General features: G+C 28.0%; 1 protein-coding gene across 2 annotated transcripts in view; it reads right to left on the reverse strand.

Annotated features, from left to right (window-relative positions):
- Positions 1-26,368, reverse strand: part of LOC113552749 (leucine-rich repeats and immunoglobulin-like domains protein 2) — a 105,143-nt gene that overhangs the window by 40,916 nt on the left and 37,859 nt on the right. The window contains exon 1 of one of the 2 annotated variants that reach the window (XM_026955647.1): positions 9,389-9,719. The exons of the other annotated variant lie outside the window; for it this stretch is intronic. The gene's annotated coding sequence lies outside the window, so the exon portion shown is untranslated. Of the gene's footprint in view, positions 1-9,388; positions 9,720-26,368 lie in introns of those variants that run through there. 2 annotated transcript variants of the gene reach the window in all.

The raw sequence follows: 26,368 nt of genomic DNA on the forward strand, positions 1-26,368 counted from the left end.
CATCTGGGTGATAAAAAAATGACGGGGCAATTAAAATTAATTATTGCAGACCTATTCATGGATAAATAATATACCTGATATATATATTTTTTATTTAAAAATAATTCTCGACCCGGATTCGTATATATTGCGTCTCCGGTTAATTAGTATATTTTTCATTAGTGATTTAAATCAAGAATTGTCTTGATTTATTTTCTGCGAAAATGTCTACTGCAGTACAATAAAAATAATATTTTAATGCGTGTGTTTAGTAATAAATAGTATTATAGTATTGTCAATATTGCTTATATCTAATCTATAATGAAATGTTAGAATTATAGAAATTAAATTGTGTATAATATTAATAAATTAAATAGGGTTTTCTTTAAAAAAAAAAACATAGTAATATTTATTTAATATGCCTTATTAACATGTATAAGTTACTACACATTTTATAATGGCCGAAATACGTATTTATTTAATATTCGACGTTATTACGGACATCGGAAAATAAAATGTTATTTTTGATTATCGATCAGTCTTGGGGTAAAATTTTAGACGTACTATATTGTATTTATCATTCAAAAGCGAAAAGAATTTTTGTTGTGCAACGTTTTACAACAGTGAATTGTTGTTCTTTATTAAATAATTTAATATGCGTTTTTACAATATTTGTGCAACGATGGTTAAGGAGTATAAATATGATTAAAAAATAATTATATCAAAAAATATTTGACGATTTATATTGTATATGTTTATGTCCCAGATGCATTAACAAATAACAATTACTGAAATATTGTTATACTTACTAATTTCGTATGCACGAAAAATTTATGACTTCAAAATTTAAAACGTGTAATAACAAAATACATATTATTCTATCAATTAGTTGCTATCTAATGACTAATACTACTCCTATTTTATAAAAATGGTTCATAATAATATTATCAACAATTAATATTATTATCATTTAAATGCAATATTATGTTCTTCTTCTGTATCGTTAATATTTAGAAAATATTATTATTTAATTATAAATATGTATGTGAATCAAATAATATAATATATTTATTCAAAAATACATAATGTATAAAGAATCTGATATTTTTAATAACTTTGTATTGGCTTTTTAATGGAAGCAAAAACTTATTTTAACTTAAATTTAGTTGGTTTTCTATGGTTACAAACTATATAAAAACACAATCAACTAAAAAAACAATCAAATTGAAAAGATTATACTTTATTCACATTAAAGGATAAAAATACGCAGATGCCCCAAACATAATTTATAGTTTTTGGGTTATAATGTCTGTAGTAATATAAAAAATTTACCTTTTCCGTGCGATCAAAGCTTTTGCCTGGATATAAATTTCACGGCATCAAATAACTGGAAAGTATTGGTAACCTGGCTAGTACCTGCGTATATGTACTTTTTTTCTCTCTTCCATATTATTTTCAAGTACATTTTATTTTTAATAAAACTTTTCATATTTTGTAATGTTAGATAACTCTAAACGTAATTTATTATATTATGTGGTAGTTTAAAATACTGCTGGAAATGAGCTATATTGTGTGATGGTTAAGTTTTTAACAAGTTAAATGATTCTACGGATTGCGCGGTGTGTAATTTAACTGTCTTTATTTTCATTTTCTAGCTCATGTTTAAAGAAACAGTCATGAATGTTATGTAAATTTGTCAAATTTAATCTAGGGAATAACTTACTAAAAAAAAACTTTAGTCTCCATTTAGATGTTGACTTGATTTTTATATATTTATAATTTGATCGGCATATACAGGTATTTACACCGTGCAACTATGTTTAATTGATCTGGTAAAATATTTTTTTGATTATTTCAGTAAGTATACAATATTACACAATATTACAATATATATTTTTACATTTAATGAAAAATTTATTATGATTGAATAATCAAATAAGTTCAAAGATTTTGTGAAATTCGTTTATTTTATAAATACGATACATTTTAATAAGTTATTCAATTTAAAATAATTATTGGTTAATGTACAAGCAGTTTCATATTTTTTTGACCCGAGGTAAATAATTAGGTGCTTTCTAGACAGTAAAAATGTTTTTATTTCGAAAAAACGTATGTTGGGAATAATGTAATTCAAACCACTCGATGCTTGTATAATATATAATGATACGAAAAGTAGAATAATAAACGAGGATAAAATAAATAAGCGTAAGCATATAAATGTATGACAAAATAATTGGGAAGAATAATATGACATACGTAGTATAGGGACTAAGGGACCGGTATTATACAATTTCATAAAAAAAAAAAAAAATTAATATTTAATTTGACAGTGACTTTGTGACAGACATATTATAGAAACGAGTAGAGCAATATGTATGTATAAATTATGATTAAAATAGACGGTAGAGTAGATAACGAGCACAAAATACGTGTATATATAAGTATACAGGTATATTTACTAATATTTATAGTGAAATATGTATATATTTCAAAAGAATAACAAATACTTAATACTAACACGTAAAAGTAATGACGCGTAGCTCATGATTGAGCGTTTAAGTTTGGATCACGACTTACAATTGAGAACAGAGATAGATATCAGTGACATACAACTTGAATGTGACGACTGATAACGAACGACGATCGTTGTTAAGTCTTGAATTATATACGTAACGCTTGGCCCTGAAGCTCAAAAAAATGTATGTCATCAGTATGATTTCGATTTTTATTTATAGATACAACATAAAATATAAAAATGGAGACTTTTAAGAACTATGAATATATTTTAACTAAAGTATGGAATGTCACAGGTGCACCGGGAAGATCGCCCTGTCACCCTCTCTCCGTGTTTGCACGTACCCGGCTCATCCAAAATACTGGCTTACCCGAAGCACGTTGAACGTCCGCTTTTTTCATTTGGTACGGTCAATTTATCCTAAACTGTCAGTCGACATCCTGTTATAATTGGTGCATTTTGGTGTTAAGTGACGCGTCATTTTTCACAGTTTATTTTGTATACAACAACCAGGTGTGGCAGTTATGACGGTAGCTATCGGTAAGTTTACAGTAGTTTGAATGGAGGGGTTATTAAAGCTACAGCACGGTATACTAAAAAGTACCTATCTATGAGTTTTATAAAAAAAAATATTCTTATTTTAAAGTTGTTATTATGTTTTATAACTATAATTATTAATTGACTACAGTAATAGGTACCATAAATGTGTTATTTTTCTTTTGTTTACTGAAAACATATCTGTCAATCTTATTGGTAATCACTATATAGGCATAATCTAAATTTTATTTAGACAATTTCTATATATATATAATTATAGACATTTAAAAAATAGCTTTTTTATTCTAAGCCATTGACTGAAAATGTAATATTGATATAACTTATGTTTATAATATACTACAAAATATAAAATATAATGGTATTCGTGTTCTATGTTTTTTTAAATATCTTTCGTGTAATATATTTTTTTAATAACAAGACAACTTTAATATATATTATAAAAATTTGAGATAGGCCTTTGTGAAATTGATTATTGTATAAATACTATTTGTTAAAATAGTCTCATGAAGTTAGTTGTTAGAATAGGGGCCACGCGTTATTGAGAAAAAAACTGTAGCTCAGTTGACCTCCTCTGAATCAGCTCCTGTTTCGTATGAATAACAATATAAGAAACAGGTAAAAATAATAGTTAAAATCTGTCATGAACAAACGGATTCAGTTATTTTCTTAACTGAGGTAGACTACGTTTCTTTTTTTGAAAACTTCGATTATCTATTCACACCATAATATTCAAACGTTTGGTGGAAACTATTTTTCCCGTAGTCTGTGTAGCTTTTATATTAGATTAGAAAGTGGAATACGAAAATATATGTATATATGCATATTTATGTGTGCACCTATTTATGGGTATAATAAAAGCAAGAGTGAAATGTGTTTTTCCTCAATTCGACTTAACAATTGTAGTTTGGACTATTGGAAGTTTGTTGTCCGGACCGCGTGGACTAAAACCATCGCAAACATCTTAAAATAATACAACACAAGACAGATCCAACATCAGATATTATTATAGTTTTTATTTGGTCCTATAATGTAGTTGTTTTCAGTTGAGACTTCATCTAACGAACCGTATTGAAGTATTGAAACGTAGTCGAATTCTAACACTTAAATCGTTATCAATTGTAATTGTGCCGAAGTCGTAAAATAGTGATTATTATACTATTTTATCGTATATCTACTATAAAATATTAATATATTATGTTTGTGAACGATGCTGCATCGACGTCCGAACTATCAGACAGCAAAGTAGGTGTCTATATATAGTCATAAATTATGGTATGTTGTTTTTAATTTTGTAAATTGATCTTACTATAATACGCGATGTTTGGAGGGAGAAAAACAAGGCTTTGTAAATTCGTCACACATAGTAATTCAAATCACACGCGAATAGCTTTTGGATACGAATGTTAATTAAATGTCACAAACAGAATCCATGCTGAATTTCGTACATTAAATAAAGCATAGGACAGTGGTGTATTTGAGATTTTACCTCAAGGGCGAGAGGAATGATGTTAAGGCGATATCAACCTCTCGCCTCAAAAAACAAAAAAAAAAATTATTTACATTTGATAGAAAAAAAACACATTTTTATTCATAAAATGAGATCTATATTTCTTTTTTTAATATTTGAAAATCTATCATTGACATTATCAATATTTAATGCAATTTATTTTTGAATATTAAGCAATACCAAACCCGTATGTGATTCTACCGTGTGGTCATGTCAAAAAAAATAAAATGTTAATACAATATTTTATCTAAAAATGTATAGACCTGTAATGATATTATCAATAAAATATTTTCTCAAAAGTTGGACAGTTAATATTATTTTACTAGATAAACTATAAATATCAATACATTGTCATAACTTATGACATACAAAACCTAATATAATGACTAAAACTAAAGAGGAACCTTATCAGTGCAAAACATGTGGGTTATATTAACCATTATACATATAATGACAGAGTGCTATTAATATATTAATGACCTCAAAAAATATAATATCCAACTCAATTAGACGAAGCATTAGGATTAGATATCGAAAACATTACAAATATGATAATATTGATAACCTTCAAAAGAAAAACTAACTTATATGATAAAATTTAGCAAACGTAGCTGTATGATAATATTACTGCATGTATTATATACATATATATATATATATATATATTTTATTTATCTTCAATATGAATTTATAATTATCATATTATTATGGTTAACTTTAAATTATATACCATGATTTAATATAAAAAATAAGTAACTGTTTTTCAGTCCAAAAAAAAAAGACTAATATTTTATTGTAAATTTTTATTTTATATTATATTAAATTTTAAATATTTTTGTAAAAAATATGTTATATAGCATATGAAGTGCTGATTGTTCGGTCGCTGAAGCTGAAATTATTAATGATCAATAATAAAAATAAAATATTTTCTTGTAAAATATGTAATACCTATATATTTTATAATTATTTTTGAGTTTGTATTATAATATTATACCTAGTACCTAACTAATGAGCTTTTATACAACTTTTACTTACGAACTAAAGTAATTGGTTGATCGCGAAAAATGTGTTAAATATAATTATTATAATGAATATAAGACGATATAATGGTTTTTATTTTTTAAAAGAAAACTATATTTTTTTAAGACACGATATCATATTTCATTTGAAATAAATGAAAAATATTTTTTAATACATTTTGACATGGTAGGTTGCAATAGAATTTTACACTTCGTTTATTCCTTCAATTTTTTTTATATATTTCTAAAGCAAAATTCGTATCTATAATATTATTTATTATATAATTATAGTGTTCGCGTTCATTTTTATAGTCAAATGAATATTTCATTACGTCCACAGTATACAGTATACAGTATACAGTGATAGTCACTACTGTTTTTTCCTAGATACATATCTTAAACCTTATATTTAGGTATAGTGATAATATTAAAATAAATATTTTCAAACATAGCATATTAACATGTTTATATTATTTACATTTTAAAACGATCTAAAATTATATGATGTTTATACATTATAATATCTAAAATATAGGTTTTAGGGGCGTATTCAAGGAGTGGTTTACAGAATATAGGTAGTACATTGAAATGTTAACATTAAAATTGTTTTCATAATATCATCATTAAAATTAAATCTAATAAAAAAATGTCATATAAGTATTAAATATAATAACAGGTAATATATATTTAAATTTTTAAAAGCTCATAACTTTAAAGTTAATATAAACGTACATGTGGCCTTAGATAATGTTCTCAATTAATCCGCTTTATTGTTAAAAATAAAAATATAGTTGAATGGAATATTCTGTATGTAAAATGTACTGTGTTTGCGTCAATAAGTCAGAGATAATAACACGTATGTGGTACAACTAGCAATTAACTACCTAAACGTTTTCTTAATAAATTAATATATAGGTAGGTAGTATGTTATACCTACTTAGGCCCTAACATATATTATCAGATATCAGTGTTGTAGTAGATAGTTTTCACAATTGATATTGGTTTAATAATTTAATAAGACATTATTTCAATATTGGTCGAATATTATAATTTATCTACTAAATAAGTTGGAATTTATTACACATATTTGCTAGCTTTATGTATTTGTATCTATACATAAAATATGTTTGTTAAATATATGTTAACTATGAAGTGAACAAAACGTAATCTAACCTATTAACGTTGTATGTAAATTTAAATGTACCTTTACATTGGTAGACGTATTGACATAATTAAATATTATTTTTTTGTTAAATACATGTTCCCAAATTTGTGGTTAGTTTTTCAATGGATGTATAGGAAGACATATAGTATGTAACCAAATTGTTTTAAAAATAACCAAGAATTTTCATATTTTATGATAGAGATAAATGGTCCTAATAAAATTATTTTACTGAAATATGAAGTTGAGAAATGAGAGTATCTATGCAATTTTTTCAATTTTTAAACGAGAGAAGATTTCTAAACATAATAATATGCATTTGTTCACAAATAAAAAGTAAGGAATCATTTTTATTGTAGTTTCTACCTCACTATTTTTAAGAAAAAAAATCTAATAAATTTAAAATTACATTTCACGTTTTATACACAGAGATGAAAACTATAGCGAAGAAAACTGCAGTTGTACGTTTTTCCTTAATCTAAAAACATAGCTTAAAGTTCAAACTAAGGAATTGCTTCTCTTTTTAAAAGTCCAAAAAGAGAGCAAACACCAACTTGTAAAGCGGATCTTTCTGTTTTTGTCATTTTTATTTTCATAAAATGTATAGTTATTATTTAGCCAAGTGTTTGTCTTATAGGCCTTTAAACTTGACACTTTTTTTTCTGGGAATTTATTATTTAAAGTGCACCCAAACACTTTACGCAGGTTAGCTTCTTTGTGTTTAATTATATCGGATATTCTTCCTTCTCAAATTCTGCCAACATCAATTAATAGAATATAGTAAATTAGCAAGTTTTCTTCTTGCATATTTAGTTGAAAATTTTGCTATCCCTACGAAGTTCTAAAATTCCTAAAAGTTATTTGTCTATCATAAATTATCCAAAATAGATATTTCACATGCATAATACGCATCTTATACTATGTACTTTATAATTTATAATTTATAATTCTGTCGAATCTTTTTACATTATATATTCATCACAACTTTATCGTTTTCATAACGTTTATTATATTTTATCTATATTTTTCGCTACAAAATCATAGTAATTACATTTAAGAGGGGTAGTTTTTAACGTTAAGGGCGTTAAAAATGTCTTAAGTCTTCAAACTATCTACTTTGACGTTTGAATTATTCGGAACATAAAAAAATATAAAAATTAAAAACCAAAATTTTAAGATTGAGATTTATGGGGGCTTACTAAGTTGAATAAATGTATGTAACCCTAAATCCGAAGGTTGTTATTTTAATTTTCTGGCGACGCGTGCGGCGTGGATCATTATTATTTTTTAAGTTGGTAATTTTGAAAAAAAAAAACCGCGTATTTTTATGTTTCTATACAAATGAATGATCGATAGGTATCACGATATGGATGAAATAAACGCAACAACGAAATGGGTTTATACATTACATTCTTAACAGAATTCGATGCCGCGTATTTCGATTGCAATCTTGAGCCGACAAACTCTAAGAATAAGAAAAAACAAACAAAATTATGCGAACTGTCTATGGGTATTGCGCGAATATGTGCTCCGTAAATTTGAGTTGATTTTAAATATTTGCGTCGCACAGATACATACAAAAAACAAACAGATAAACATAATTTAACATGTCCCGTGTTATCCAGAGGGTCTAACAACTTAACCGAAAATCGTGTAAATCGATAAACACGGTTTTAAAGTCGTCTCTGTGACGCTTTATGAATAATTTATTATTGACAAAGGCATATTTTATTGTAAAAAGCAAAGTGCAAAGGTCACGACTAGATACCGTGGGTGTGTATAAAAAAGCGTATGAAATATTATAGATACACTTCTTTCTACGAAGAAATACTAATTTTAATTTATTTTCCGAGTTTTTTTTTGGTATTTTAAGCTTAAATTGAATGCATTAAAATAATTTAGGTTTTTACTAATAACATATTTGAAAAAAGATCAATATTTTAAATTTATATTTTTACTATTATAATTTACCAAAAACGGTAGGTTTTTAGTTAACAAAATATTATTTTATGCTTTTATTAGATTCAAATTTGTGGAAATAAAATAATAAACAATTTATACAAATCTGCTCTATTTAAAAACAACATTAAGAATAGTACAATCATCGATATTTGTACATAAAATATAATCGAAAATGTCAGCAACTATTAAAGAAATAAAAATCTAAAATATTATTTCTCACTAGAAATAGTAAAAATATGATATTTATTACAAAAAATAAAATAAAATTTATTTCCATATTTTAATTGAAGTGCTTCAAATTATGTAGTATAAAATGTAATCTTAAACGTACCAATAATAAATCTGTTTGAAAATCAATCTTTCGTTCGTTGAAAAATGCGAAATGCGCTTTTGAAACTTAAAAATACCTAAAAAAATCGTGCCAGAGCTATAATATTTCCGATTGTCGTTTGATAGATATGTCGTTTATAAATCGTCGCGGTTTACGCCTGTCTGCCATTTCTATATTATAATAATATTATTATACATCTATCATACCATTTTTAGGATTATTTTTTCAAGCACGAGACGTTGATGCGTTTTTAAAGTTTTTATCAATTTTTCCCTTCAGAAAAAATTAAAAATAAAAACAATATTTTGACGACGAATTTTCTGCCGAAATCGGCTTACGCGCTTGCGATTCTCACCTGCGTAGTTGATGACACGGCGGCGGTAGCGGTGGCGGGCGACAGCCGGAACAACGACAATATTATTATCATCCATGTTCGAGCGAGTTTCCGGGCGTCACTTCCGGCGGCTACTACCAAGGCAACGGTGATCCGACAACGACGACGATGGAGATATCATGACACTATATTATGCGATAATATTAAAATGGTATATATCTAAATCTATCCGACGACACGGCACAAATCGCTGGCGTAAAATCACTAGTCGTTTATCGAACGGTGGACGACCCGAGAATTGTAAAATTGTAGACGAAAGAACAAAATACGTGACAGAAGACGTAGGACGCTGCTACTCATGCGCACAATCACTGCCGAATAGATAATATTATGTCGCCCGATATTATAGCGGTGGCAACGGCGTTAATTCCGAACGCGTTAACGATACATTTCCTGTATACGATAGCCTATTCATGTTTCCATTTAGGTACCACATATCGTCTCCGACACACTACACTCGGATTGAGGGTCATATTTTCGTTATTAAATACCTAGTTCATAAAATATTATTTCATATATTATTGTGATAGATGAATACTACTCCGTTTACTTGGATAAAACATTGTTTAAAAAATATTTGTAACGAATATTTGAACGAACCGAAAACTTAGTACTCTGCAAACATAGATTTAGGGAAAACAGTGTTCATAATATTTTTAGAATACTGTATACGTACTTTGAATAAAATAAAATAATTTATTTTTGAAAAGTATTTTCTAATGATTAGTGTTTCGATTAGGCAAGCGACTATAATAATGAGTAGTTGTACCGAAAGAAGAATTAGGATCTCGACACATTTTAAATTTTTTCACTCGTGTTTATTTTGATATATTATAGCTGGATTGCCAAGTCATACTCGTTTCATTCGTGGTTTGGGTAATCGACAATAACAGTTTGTGTTGAACAATATTTATTCAACGAGAAAATAGGATAAACGCATCCGAAAATATGGATCATCCGTGTCATATTCGTTTTTGGATATCCACCGGATATGGAAAAACGTGTAGAAAGTTTATTAGGTAACTATCGCGCACCAAATACATCCACACGCGTATATGGCGACAATCACAGATATTATATTGTAACACATAGTCGACTTAGTCATAATGTAAAATCGATAAAATGACCGACTACTCAATCAGAGAAGTCTGCGATTACAATGTTTTCAACTGTGATATGACAATCACCAAAGTAAATGAATACATTATATTTGATATAGATATTGCGCTATTATTCGGTTGTTATTGCGACAAAATGTGTAAATACGGATTTCTTTGATGTACGAATTCGGCCATTTTCATCACTTTAAAACGTTCAATTTCGGTTATAGAGGAAGTCGGCTATCTAGTTTTACCACAAAATCTGTTCTGTGGTCGTACCATACTTTGTGTGTGCCGACAGTCTTATAATAGTAAGCTACCTACGGTTTTCGGTTTATCGGTTGTTCGGAGATCGATTAGTCGATCGAATAAGTCGCGGGTCACAGCCGGTACGACGTCAGCCGCGTCGTGTCCAAAATTCAAGATGTGCGCTCCGCAACCATAAACATTTCCCAGCAGTTGTTGGTACAAGGTTAGTGACTGATACCCACAGATATATATACTAAACTAGATAGCCGACTATGTAATTGGCTATGCAACCAAATATGAATTCTGCCGCCATATGCAGTTTGTGCAATGTTTACAAATTTATGTTATCGATTCTCACGATAACACTAACAAATAAAATAGACCAAATGCCGCCAAACTTCAAATTTTAATATTTGAGTTTTATATAATATTATATATTAGAATATTTTTATACTTATATACTTTTTCGATTCATTCACATTATGGTGTTCCACATTTCACAAATTTACGCTACCTATTGAATAGTACTTGTGTATTATGAAATATTAGTATTAGAAAAATAAGCGCCTATTGCCTTTTTATCATTACAAATTTTACATTATTTATTATTTTATTGCATTAAAATAGCTAAATTTTTAATTTCTATCGATTTTAGATTAATTCTATGTTAGCACTTGTTTCGTTTCAGTTACTATCACTTTATCACATAACCTAACTTAACCTATAGACGGTGGCTGACTTCATTTATTGAAAGTATAGTCGGCTATCTACCTTAGTATATATATATATCTGTGCTGATACCATAGTTGTAACGGCCATTCAGAATACGATAAAAGGTACACGACAGACGACGTAGCTGCAATGAACCCGGCATTAATGTATACCGTGGTAAGTGTGTTATCTTTGATCGTCGTCGTCGTCGTCGTCGTCGTCGTCGTTGCGCGTACGTGTGTATACGTTTGATCCCCACTGCGGATCGAGCTAGCGACTTCAAACTTTTCGTGGACGCGGCGCGCGACGAAAAACACGCAGTCTGACGAGGAGAAAAAAGAGGGAAAAGATATGTTTAATGTTTAATGTGTGTTGTGTAGGTACAAGGCGATAACGTTTCTGTCATTATTATCGTATCCTAACGCGCCGAACACGTGCAATACACACACACCCACACACGCGTATATATATATTATATATATATATATATATATATATATAGGCGTCCGCGCATTGAGCGGATTCGTAAAGCCTAACCCACGCGATAGCGAACGCTCGCGTGTACGTGTTCTGCACAGCGAATAAACTTTTTTTGGATTCGTAAATTTTTTTTTTTCATCAAGTCTTAAAAGCACATTAGACAATTTACTATAGGTATTTTTATTTTTTATTTTTACAGACGACTTTTCCACGTACCTGCTCATAGCCACACATGGCCACGAACCACGTACTTCGCGTATCTTATTACTTACCATTATATTATACCACAGGTTTACCGCGTTTACCAACCGTAACGATACAAATATTATTCGACTCGTATCTACTGCTACGCATTACACTCGTCTTATTCGACTCATCGCGCGTGAGCGTTCTCGCGTAGTTATAATAATATGCGTTTCGAATAAACGAGTGTCGTCGTTACACAAACAAATAATAATATTATACTCATTAGTCGCTTGTCGTTAACGATATAAAACGACACGTCATTATAAAATAATATAAATCTATAACGTGCGTATAATATACCTGTAGGTTAAAAATAATATAATATAATAAAATATTGATAGACAGCCGATATATTTTATGGAAATTACAATTAATTCAAATTAATTACTGCAGATAATATTATATTATCATATCATCCTGATTACGGTATGTTCGATGGTAAATAAGTGAATCAAATATCAAATACATGGTCGTGATGTATGTTTTAGCATTTAGCGTTACTCAGACGAGTATATATATATATATATATATTGGCTTGCACAGCGAACTTTATAAAGTAGTGATATAACCAATAACCGTATAACATTTTAAGTACCTACCAACATTATATACAATTTAATTATTTAAAAAAAATATATTATTTCAGTCTACACAAATTTTGAGAGTATTTAAATACAATTAAAATTAATTTACATACAAATTAAGGGCGTATTTTATCTGTGTTTAGAAGAATAAGCAATTTTTTATGTTTCTATTGAATTTGTACAAATTATACTTTTATTCGTTGCAGAATTAAAAACTTTTTTCTATTAATTTACCTAAAGGTCCCTTTGAGGAGATGCTCTCATTCAAGTAAATAAATAAAAACATATAATTAAATGTATATGTACAATGAAACTTCCATATCACAAAGTCTCAACGGGCAACAAAATAAACTTATTAGAGAGGAATTCGTTAAATAGAATTAAATAATTTCATTTCTAATTTGGTTGTTTTTCTCAATTTTATTAAACGAAAGCTTCACTGTATTATATTATATATATATATATATGTATATAAATAGAAAAACAACAATATAAATATATGTATTATTTAAATTTAAATAATTACATTATAATAGCTTAATAAATAAAAAATAAAATATGAGAAGAGGAATTCTTGCATCGCTACCTTTGCAATTAGGACATTGAGAATACTAACACTAATTATAATAATGATAATACCAATAATTGGCATCGTAAAGTATACAATAACAACATACTTATCTTTCTTCGAAATTTGAGTGCCTTTTTTACGTATCAATCATATATGGTGCTTAGTGACAGATTATTGATCATTGACAATATTGTTAAACATTATTCACTTCTAAAACGGCCAAAAAAGTTTTTCAATTTCAAAATATACTTTAAAATAGCCATGAGGGTAGACATTTAAAAAATATATAACGGAACTTAATTGTATACTATGTTGCTAAATACAAATTATTTTAAAATATTTAAAATTATATAGTAATATAGTGTGAAATTATGCTGTTTTTTACCTAAAATTATTAAGAACAATATATTTTATGGTTAAGTATGCAATATATCTATATTTATTTAATTAAAACAAACTAACAATTGATAGCACAAAACAAGAATAACTATATATGCATAATTTATGTAAAAACAAAAATTGATAACATCTTTTGTACCTGTTTTGAATACCGTATAACAATTTATTAAAGTACATTTTATTTAAAAAATATTCTTTAATGAATAAATACTAATGGAAATATTCAAATTGTATAAAAATAAAGTTGTATCGATAAATAATATGAATCAGAATTAAAATTTTTTTGTAACATGTTTATCGGCAAATTTTACTATTGGATAAATATTTTTTTACGTCATATCGTGTTTGATTCATTACAAGAAACATAACAGTGACTTAATTGCCGCTTTAGAGGATATTTAAAGCTGAACTCATTTTAACCCACTTATTAAAATCATTTATTTCTAAGTAGAACGTAATCGGCTTAGACGAGAAAAGAAAAAATTTATAAATTGTGATTAGATCTTAAAATGGATAGAAAGAAAGTATTAATGTAAAGTGGTTTTAAATAAGGATAAAATTCGAAATAAATAAAATGAGAAAAGTGATAGTTATAGTCTTTGTTATAATAATTTCAGTATCATTGAAGTATATATTATTTTCTTTATACACGTTTAATATTTGTTAAAATGACAGTGCAATGTACGAACGTTGGTGAGTATTTTAAATTATGCCTTTTACCAGTTATGTAACTCATTTTGTATTTTGACATTTAATAATATTTATGACGACTTCTACTACTAGGTGCTCGTTACTTTGTTTCTGATAATGTAAATGTCAAAACACATCCTTAAACTTAACTTATTAAAATAAATTGTTTATGGTCAAAAGCTGTATGCATAAAATGAATATTTAATGTGGCTGTGTGTACATTTTAAAAGTTTTATTGTTTTAATAATGTCAACTCTGTCTCTCTTTTTATCAAAACTTTTTTCAGTTCTTCTGTACATACATAATATATATATGTAAAATATACCTATATATCATAATTGTATTAAAACGGAAAAGTTATTGTAATTAAAAACCTTTTTTCCATTTAAATAAAAAATGATGATTAAATGTATTTTTATTGTCCATAATTTAGAAACAAAATTCCACTGGAAATGAGGTCACACTTAATGTAGTAATAATATTAATTTTTTGTTACTTAAATTTTTTAAGTAAAAAATAAGCTGAATTAAAGTACGAGTATTTTGTATAGATTAACGGATTGGTAATACAAATTAGCACTCGGTTGAATTTATTATAATTTTTTATTTTCAGAAAAATAATATTTTATTCATTTTTGCTGTTTTTTAAAACTTTAATTTATTTTAATTTTAAATTGATTAAATATCACACTGTTATCATAATAGGTTAAGCTTACATTGCTAAAAATATATAAATATTAAAAATAATATAACATTAAGCTAATAAATAATGATTAATAATTGTTAAAATATTTATCTAATTAATATATTATGTTATTATAATTCTGTTATTAATTTGTTATACATCTACATTTTGTTCTTACAGTAGCCAAATTGTATTTTTTTAAAGAGTTATGAACGTATTATTAAGTTTAATTAAAAGTAAAATTTATCTCTATTTTTTAGATTTTAAAATATTTAAATAAAATTGTACATTGAATTTAAATTTGTTAATATTTTGTGAATAATTTTTGTTTTGCAGTTTTTCTTGTTTTTGTAAACAGTAGGTGAGTGGCACTTAGCATCGTTTTTGTATTTGATTCTTCTTTCTAGTTGGACGAAATTCGTTTCTCAATGGTACTCGATTTTTCTTTTTTATCTTATTTTAAAATAAGTAAGTGTTTTCGATGTAATATATATTATATATTACCATGTCAGTATGTATAGCAACAGTAGAAAAAAAAAGATTTTCGAAAGCAAAGCGTATTTTATTTTAAAAAATTCGTTCAAAACATAGGTTTTTGTTGGTAGGTACTCAAAAACCGTATGACTCAACATTTTTGAAAATTTCATAGAAATATAAAGATCTATTTTTGTTTCAAACATTAAAATTACAGTGAAATCAATAGGATTTCAGATTTTTTTGATATTAAACAAATTTTGTTTTATTTTTAATTAAAATTTAATTGGCTAAAATTAAATAAATATGTATTTCAATTCGTGTCATAATTAGATAATAATCCACATCTATACGAATTTATATTGAATATAATATATAAATAATATTATCATCTTGCTGATGTGTAGTAGTGAATTAAATTTATTTTAAGTTTATGAATTTTATATTAAATTAATTGTTCAATTATCTTATGATATATTATTATTATATTTGATATTTGTCTTAAAAGTTTCCATAAAGCAGATGATGGGGATTGAATTTGATTTCAGGAATCAAAAAACCTTTTACCCAGCATGTAAATAAATAAGAAATGCCTGTAAAATGCAAAAAATAATTATGGTTGCAATGTCAACACATAATATTATATGTATACCTATACAGAACCATACAACGAAATAAGGTAAAACGGTATTTGAATATTTTGAATTAATTTTCGAGTGTAATTTTACTTGTATTGTGTTTTTTCTGCATCATGGATCTAAGTGGTACATACGAGATTTAAAGTTCATCAGCGTTGAAAGAAAATTATGTTGATAACACACATCCATAATCTCAAAGCTTATTGAATATTTATCAACGCATTTATACGGCAAAAATAGCAGGTAAAATATATAATTGTATATTTGTATACAATAGACCCAATGTTACTGGATAACTGGTGGATATCGCCATTGCATATGTAACTGTATAATATGATACTGCTAGAAGTGGACTTTTAATATTTAAAACCAAAATAATTATACTTTGTTTAAATTACGTTTTAGTTTTATGTCAAATGTATTAATTATTAAAAAAATATCATTATGATGTATGTTTTATGCAAAATTGAGTTTAAATCTATTGTATATTATAACACATATTCTAAAAAATTAAGATAATAATTAGATTAAATGATTTATAATATTATTTTTTAGTTTGAAAAATAACACTCAGCAACATTGAGTCGGTCAACGTAGTATATTATTATGTTAAATAAATTGTTCAATTTAAAATTTGATTTAATACTTATAATACACCAATTTTATTATTTATACAATTCATTTAAATATGTTATGTTCTTAAATACACATTTCGTTTTTAAAAATAAAAATATAATTTATTGGATTTTATATTGTTGAATTGTAGTGTAATTATTGTTTATTTATAGTAATAATAATTAGTAATTCAGCGAAATTGACTGAAGAAAGATTCTTTATGTAAATTCGAAAAAAAAAATAATAATAATAGAATGGTAAATTTAAAATATTTAAATTGTATTTTTTATTACCTTTATTTATTTATATATATATTTTTTGAAGACTATTGTAAATTTTTAATTTATTATTTTTTCCCTCTATTATAAACTTTTTTGATCTAAAATACACTAACGTGAAAATAACTGTTTTGTCATATTCTGAATTTCATAAATCTGGAAATGGAAACATTACCGACCGGAGTTATAAGAAGTTGAAAACATAATTTAAATATAACACAGTAGAGGATTAATTTATAATTATATGAGTTGAATACTATTAATTTTATTAAATTTGTTTGTTTATGTATCTGTTAAAAAATAAGCCCTTGGGATTTTAATTATAATTTCATAACGATCTTCTTAATCTTGTACTTACTAACGGCTGTACGCAAACCAATGTATACATGCACTGTCGATTAAATTACACCCAAGAATAGACATTTTTAACGATAAAGTTGTAACTTTTTTAGTAAAAAATCCTACGTTTTGAGTCAAACAACAAATTGAGTACGTTTTATTGTTGCCGCGTGTGGCCAAAACCATGTGTATGTATTCGCAAAAATGTTCATAACTCATGCGTTATTCTATAATTTTTTTCCCGCAAGAAACATTGACTTCAATAAAAGAAGTGGGTACTAGTGTACTACATATCTCAATTATCCTAGGTGACAGGACGGAAAAGGATATGCATTAAACGGGGACTGTTACGACCGTAGGTACTTTTACAGTGTTTTAATTTAATGTTAAAACGATTTATAAGTTTGCCAAAAGACCGGCGGAACAACGTTTCACAATGGTTACATTTCATCAAAACCTTTTTCGAGTGTTGTTTAATAATTTTACATTGTAATTTTCGGAAATCCTGGAAATAATAACTATACCTAGTTGGTTTAATTAAATTTTATTAATAATTTCACTTCTATACAATGGTGCTACAATCAATACGAAATTAGTAAAAGAATAAAAATAAGAATAATGATAAAAATAAGAAATAATTGAAAGTAAAACAAAGCATACTTGAGTTTTTAATTTATAATATAGCTATAGTTATATTTGTGTGTTAATAAGGGAGTTAGATATTAAATAACATAAACTATATTATTTAAAACGTTTGCACGCTCAATAAAATTATGATTATAAACTTTGTATAATATACTAATCAAAATTGAGCTAACTAAATTAGAACACATTTTTCAAAATATAAACGATACTGAGTGTATGAATTATTGTTTGAAACGCGTTTAAGTTGTTGTGTTGTTGTTCAATAATTTAAAACTATAAAGTATCTTAAGTATTGAAATATTTTGCAAACATGGTGTTTGAATATAGTAATGATTTATATTATATCATGTAAGGTTATTATCTTTACCAAGCAAATTTTATTTGATTTTAATGGTGTGTACTTTTTAATAATAAAGTCACAATCGATATTTTTATTTAAAAGACTTAAAAAGTTGTTTATTGGTATAGTTAAAATTGTACTCGAGTTTTAAGTAACTTAGTTAAAATGTTTTAGAGATAACGAGCAACTTTGAATAATAATTAGGATTTATTAACGGATTTTTTTAAGGTATGTTTTGCAATGTTCTTGTTTTATTAAAAAAAAATAATGCGAATTTATATTACAACGCACACCATCGTCAATTTCCAGTCGCTAGAAAAATACGAGTGGATAATTCATCGAATTTATTTTTGAAAGAATTTTCACAGCAAAAAAATACAAATGCACCACCGTCGCATATGGTGTTACCAGTCAGCGCACAGATATTATTTTGCGAATGGCGTATCAAACGATTATAGAATACGTCCCACGAGGAGAAGAACTAGGAGAATTAGAAGAGGAGGTGGAGGTAGATGTGTATTATATTATTGATCCGGTGTAAACCAAATCGTTAAAATATTTGAAAAACTTTATTTACAATTACTTCGAAATCGACCTTTTTAGTCACTATTATATTAGTGAGCATAGTACCTATGCTGCTTTATATGTGTATGTCGTACGTATATGGTTCTAAAAGTTTTTTTTATCTTATAAGTCATTATACACACGTAGACGGAAGTATGTGACTTGTATCGTACAAACATGTTGTGTAATATGCATTATATCTAACAATATGGAGAACGTCAAGTCACAGATTGTAATTTTAAATATATATAAGTAATTTTAATGATATTTTTAATCATATGTACCAATTCATAGTAGGTAACTGACAAGATGTGGTCGAATGTCAGTAACATTGTTGGTTGTTGTATAAGTACAACATTATATGGAAAAACAGTTTTATACGAAAAACAACCACTTAATTAAAGTAGCTACAACTATGGCCAAAAAAACAAAATGTATATACAATAACTGATATAAGTAAGGCAATATTTTATGTGTCATATTATTTATTCGATACCTATTATAGTTAATGTGAAAAATATATTACTGTTATTATTCTTATGTTGTTCGAATTTATTCTTAAGCAAATATTTTTATATAAATGTGAAAAAAATAAATAAAAACGCTACGACCCAGATAATAATACAATATTGTCTTTTGTGTATATATTTGTGTTATTCGGCTATGACTGGAGCTTGAATGGTTTATTGTTTTCAAGCAAATCATGTATTCATATGTGGCTATGTGACATCCTCTTACCATACACTGGAAACATTGTACTTTGTGTGTTGTATGATAATATAATATACCTACTTATAGTTGGGTTTCCAGTGGTGGAAGAAGGGAGGGAGGTTAAATCAAATCGTCTAACCGTATTTGTATTATAATGATATACAATTACATGCAAAAACTATAACGTCTTTAAATCTAAATTCCATGACCAACTATAACTGCAGACAGTTTCCAACTATATAGTTATATAGTTTATAACTATATACAAATGTAAAACTAAATATGAACAAAAAATGATTTTCGATAGAGTATTTTTTATTGAACGTATTCCTCACCACCAACCAAAATTTTGACTTAGGGTCGATAGGACAAAATTCTACCGCCCCATATTACAGACCGTGATACACGCGTATTATATGCATTATTATAGGTATCTAAAGAGTGAACACGCTGGTTCAACTTCGTGTAAAAGTTGTTTTTTCTGAACTAGTCAACGAATTAATTATATTTTCTTAATATCTGTGTGTAAGACAAGATGTTCAAATCACTTATACATGTGTACTAGATTGTTCCCAATTAATCGTTTTGCGGTTTTTTGATTCCAGATAGATAACATTGTCGATAGTACATAACAATATTATAATATAATATGACATATTATACACCTTATAACTTATAAGCGTTTGAAATCAAACCATCGGTTTATCGATTCATATTTTATATCGAAAGGTTTTCCGCGTATGTATACTTAATATTTATATACCTATACCTAAGCTATATGACGTTATAACTTCTGTTGTAGTATTGTATTTTAGTGAATTGTGCTTACCAATTATAACGGAAACTTCAAACGGTTATACGACAAACGAACTGGGGCACACCGCTTTGATCGAAACATTCCACCGTGTATATCAAGGTAGACGTGCGTGTATACCTCCTACACACTTAATATACAACCACAGTATAATAATGTATCGTTGGATTTGCTAGCTGGTGGGTAATAATTAATGCTATGTGCGGGCGTTATTTCGCTCGATACGCGCTTAACACGTGACCTAAACAGCAGTCAGTCAATCTCGGGGCTTTTTAGATACCTCTCTCCCACTAACAACCAATCTCCCCCCACCGATCACTAAACTATCCTTTGGTTTCCTCCCTTTTGTTTGTCGGTTGCACGCTGTCTCTCCTCTCTCTCTTTCGTTCTCTCTTCCTCTTTTCAGGCTCCTGTTTCATCATTCTTACACCTGTCTTCATTCTTTAACCTTTCTACCGTACTCTGCCGAGTTGTCTAATAAAACTTTGTTACGATAAAAACTTTGCTTCACACGTATGCGTCTTCCCACCCCCACATCTAACCCATGACTGTTTTACCAAATCTTCTCAGCCGACGTCAGCCTTTACTCGTATGCTTAACCACTGCCGCCGAACACAGTATGCCAAGGCGCACCCCGAGCATATCTACCTCAAAAGACGCGCGCTGGTTTGCCATTGATTTTCTCTACGTTAAAAACGCAAATTAAAACCATTCCCGAATGCACGAGATCCTTTGATTTAATGTTGCGCACATATGAGGCATACGCAAAACGTCGTCACGAATGTGTAGTATTATATATTATATATATATATAATAAAACAGGAGATTTGCTACCGGTACATAAAATTATATATGTGTTTTTACTCGAGCATCCTGCGTCTAATTATTTAACTTTTAAGGATGATCGACTCTAATTCGTTTAGCTTTTATTAACCACCGTGGGACGTTAACAATACAATGTTATATAATCCGATTTTCTATGCGATGATTATTATACGAGATCATAATCACATTAGGAAAACACAACAATAACGGTTTTTAAAAAATGTTGTTCATCATCAGTCTCTATATGACTATTCATATGTGTGTGTACATAGAAAATCTTATTTGTTTTCAAAACGGACACATTCGCAGGCGTTGCTATTGATACGATTGCGAATCGTATTATAGTTACGATGTTATGAAATATACTTGTCCCGTTATTGGTTTGGTTACGTTTTAGTCTATACGGGCTCTACGAATCGGCTTTCGACGTATAAAATAAACATATATTTTACCATATTTTGTTATATGTGTACCTTGACGGTGAAAAAATAATATAATTTATACACACAAGCACGTGGCACGTCCACCGAGAAGATTTACAATTTCGCTTGGGAATTTGATTATCCACGTCGCCGCTATACTATCCGATCCGAACCGTTAATCTGACTTTTTGCATGCACACGTCATGATTGGTACGATGCAATCGATAATACAAAACACATGACAATAAATTATTAATGTACGTTTTTGAACGACTCGATTACTGTGTACGTTTTTGAATTTTCAACCGAACGATTGGAGATTATAAGATTATGGAGAAATTGATTTATAGATATGGCTTGATTGTTATCAACAGTTTTTAATGGTTTTCATACTTTAGACAGTGTTCAATTATTGTATTATTATTATTTTTTTTAAGAATTTTCAAACGGAAAATACATACAGTTTAGTTTAGTTAAGACATGTAAACAGAAATGTTCCGAGTACAAATTCACTTAGAGTATAAATTTAGTAATCTGTAGAAAGTTGTATACAACTTTAAATTACCAACTCAGTTAAAGGTACTAGGTACAGTTTGAAAATGTTCATTGTCTTTTGGTCAGAATACTAAAGGTCATATATATATTTGGCATCCGTTATAATTAGATTAAGAACACTTCTAGGGAAAATGTTTAGTTTGAAACGGTTTACTCATAGCATTACCAAAATGGTACTCGAAAACGTCGGCTGTTGTTCTTGACCTTACGATTTGCGGTCAACGAGCTTGGTATTTTCTATTTTATTTTTTCAATATTATTTCAAAATCAAGAATATTTTATGCATACATACATATTTTAATAAAAATAGGTAATGCGTACCTTCCAAAAAATATAAAATAACTCTAATAATTACAAATTATTTATGTTCTATAAGATACAATACTAAGTTATATTATAAAAATAACTCTATATATTAGAAACCTAGTTTCGATTCTATACCAAAACCTTTTGTACAGCGTTTTGCCGTGTTTGCTGAATATTATTAAACAAAACGTATACGACGTACCTTTTATATCTAATTTAAATATGTAAAAAAATAATTTTAAAATACCTTTCTTCTCTTTTATATTTCTGGGTTTCAGTTTTTCACACAGTTACAATAGAGATTAGACATAAACGTGTGTCTCAACCGGGTCTCGGCAACAACAATACAATGGAGTTGGCCACAACTCCGGGGATTCAGAGAAAAAGCAGAAGCATTTTGACCGTAGCCTGTTGGAAACAGGAACAGGAGGATGACGATGACGGTGAGAGGAGTGGAATTCACCAACAGGACAGTATACCCGCAAGAGAAGAGTGCGCTCCCATTTTTGTTTTAATTAGCCATCCTAATAAACGGGTCGGCATGGGTTTTGATGGATGACGGCCGGGATTTTGACCTACCGAACACACATTCGCGCACGGATCACGCCGGACCGTGGTTGTATTACACCGCGTGTTGCGAGCTTACGGTTCTACAGTACGTGACTGGCGTGTGGCTTAATATATATAGTGACTTTTGAAGCGGTAGTGGTGGTTGTGGTGGTGGTGGGTACACACATATGTATAGTATGGTATTCGTTACCCGGTAAACGGTATAATACGATGTGTGTAATATATATATAATATATTATATTATAGTTATAGTACTTATACAGATGTGCGCACCTAGATGATCGGGTGGGGACTACGTACGTATGTAATAGTGTAATAGTGTGATAGTTGGTTGCGGGTAGGCGCGTGTTATGGGTAGTTATATTATACATATATTTATATGTATGCGTGTGTTGTGTAAAATGTTACATTTGGTACGACATAAACGCCGCGTGAATATTCCGAGGTGTAGCTAAATACGAGTCGCGAGGGTCACGTTTAGCTGCTCCTACACACACAAACACACACACACACACACACACACACACACACACACACACACACACACACACACACACACACACACACACACACACAACACTCGTGCGCATACTTACTTACTTCTAGGTACCTCCTACATTCCGGTCATACGCGACATTAATATACTCTGGAATCACCTGGGGATTTCGTGTGCCGTTCTCCGCTTTAGCGCGCATTTTGATGACAATTTTTCACGTCTTTTCATCGTCTTTTTCTCTTTCTACACACACGTATATGTACTTATATATATTATATATAGGTACGTAGAATAATAATAACACACGGCCAGGTCACAGCGGGCATGTATTATCCCGCAAAAAAGAATAATAATAATTTTTCGCTACACAATAACACACACACACACACACACACACACACACACACACACACACACACACACACACACACACAAACTCACACATACATAAATGTGTCTTCATAAATACATAATGTGTTTCCGAGGTGATGAATTGTACCACCTATCGTGGGTGGTTTATTTTCGTCACCGCGCCGTCGTGATTATCAGACTCGAGCTAATGCCGAAAAATGTGATTGTCACACGTGGCGCATATTATTTTTATTAGTTTGTTAAAATTATAATAGTAATATATTATGTTATATGATTTTGAGTACTTACGCGTTTTATTTGTATTTAGTCTATTATCAAAGAAACTCGTAAAAAAATGATTTATGGAATTATGCCATGCACGCATACAATATATCTACTTGCTACTTAGTAAATATTAATTAAGACGTAGTACAAGTACCTAGAATTAGGAGGCACACATATATATTATTTTATTATAAGACCGTAATAAATAATAATATTCTAATTTGTTATACCCGCACTAGTAAAGTCTTAAAAGTTGGGAAAAAAATCCTTAATTGTATTATGTAAGACTCGAAATTTGCACTTTGATCATTATTAACTTTTTTTCTGTGAGGGATTATGGTTTGGTTTTTTAATTTAGGTAAATGGCTTGTTGCGTTGGCCTACTTTACAATAAACCCGACATGCAGGCTTATCTCTAAATCAAAATATTCTCTCGTATGACATACATGCACAGTGACAATAATGAGAAATATTATTATTTTAATTACTCAACTTTTTAATAATGCGTACATATAAAATTGTATGTATAATTAAAAATATATAAACACAAGATTGTCTATTAAAATACATACAGCGTATCAAATGAGATTTTACTATTTAGTGGCGAGCTGCGGTCTATTTAAATAGTTTTTAACACTTTTGAATAGTAAAGATTTGTGTGTCGACATTATAATATTATGTTAGGTAAATATGTGAAATTATAGGTCAGGTATTATAACCATGGTTAATAATAACTATAAGCCAATTTATTTAAGTGTTTCATATAGACTGTATGTTTTATACTACATCGACCAACTTAATATATTAGGCAATTTCGTATATTTTGTTTTAATTCACACATTTTGTTTAAAGCTTAAATACATGCGATCGTCACCGTAGGTTTATCGATTATATTATAAATAACTTTCGTAACAACTTGTAGAATACAATTTTAGCCACTCAGTTATAATTACATGATAGATACGGATATTCAATATTCCTATCTATGGTTTAAATATTTTAATTTTTAAATTAAATTATGTTGTTGTTTTTTTTGAAAACGATTCTGAAAAGTAAAATTAAACTAACTTTAAATCTAAAAAACAGATGGTTATGAGTATTTATAACTATTATTTGCTTATAATACTAATACAAATTCAACTTGAATTTTATCATACAACTTGTTAAATTAAAAAAATTGAAGACCGAATGTTATGTGTTATATAAGCATAATTTATTATTAATGTTTTATTAACTTTATTATATTTCTGTATTCCAGATTAAACAATGTCTATTGCTTTGAATTTATAATATATAATATTAACTAATTTATAAATAATAAATATAAATAGTAAACAGTATTATAAATAGTAAGAAAAATACTGTAAATATTATTAAACTTTTTAAATGAATAAATTAATATTACTGTAATATTAGTAAATGTGATTTCTTCAATTCGTTAAATTTTAATCGTATCTAAGAGTAGAAATGAGTATATTATACATAGCTATACTTAAATATATATATATATTTATCTTTAAATCTATATAACTTATTATTATTATGTTCTTAAAATCTCTCGAACATAATAATTTTAGTTTCACAAAGAAAACTTATTTTATCTTTTTCTTTTTTTTTTTATTTGAATGTTAATCACCTTTATACTTAAAAAAAGTTTTCATGCCTAAAGCGTAAAATATTTAACCTGCAAAAGCTACAATAATTTTTACTTAAAAACTTTTATATTCTACGAGCGTTTATATTTATATCCTACAGGATCAAACATTATTTATATTATTTACTAATTCATAGCACATGGTTAAAATTTTTTTATCTAAGACAAATAATTATGTTACAGTCTTTTAAAAATACTATAGACATATAGACAAATATTTTAATAATATAATCATAGTCGTGGGTTAGTGAAAATCAAACTTAGTTTTCTTTTATTCATTAAATATTCTAAGAGAAAACAAATTTGAAAAGTTATATCTTTAGACCATCAAATTTAAATTTTTGA

Source organism: Rhopalosiphum maidis, chromosome 2, assembly GCF_003676215.2.
Source record: "Rhopalosiphum maidis isolate BTI-1 chromosome 2, ASM367621v3, whole genome shotgun sequence".
Taxonomy (NCBI): Eukaryota; Metazoa; Arthropoda; class Insecta; order Hemiptera; family Aphididae; genus Rhopalosiphum; species Rhopalosiphum maidis.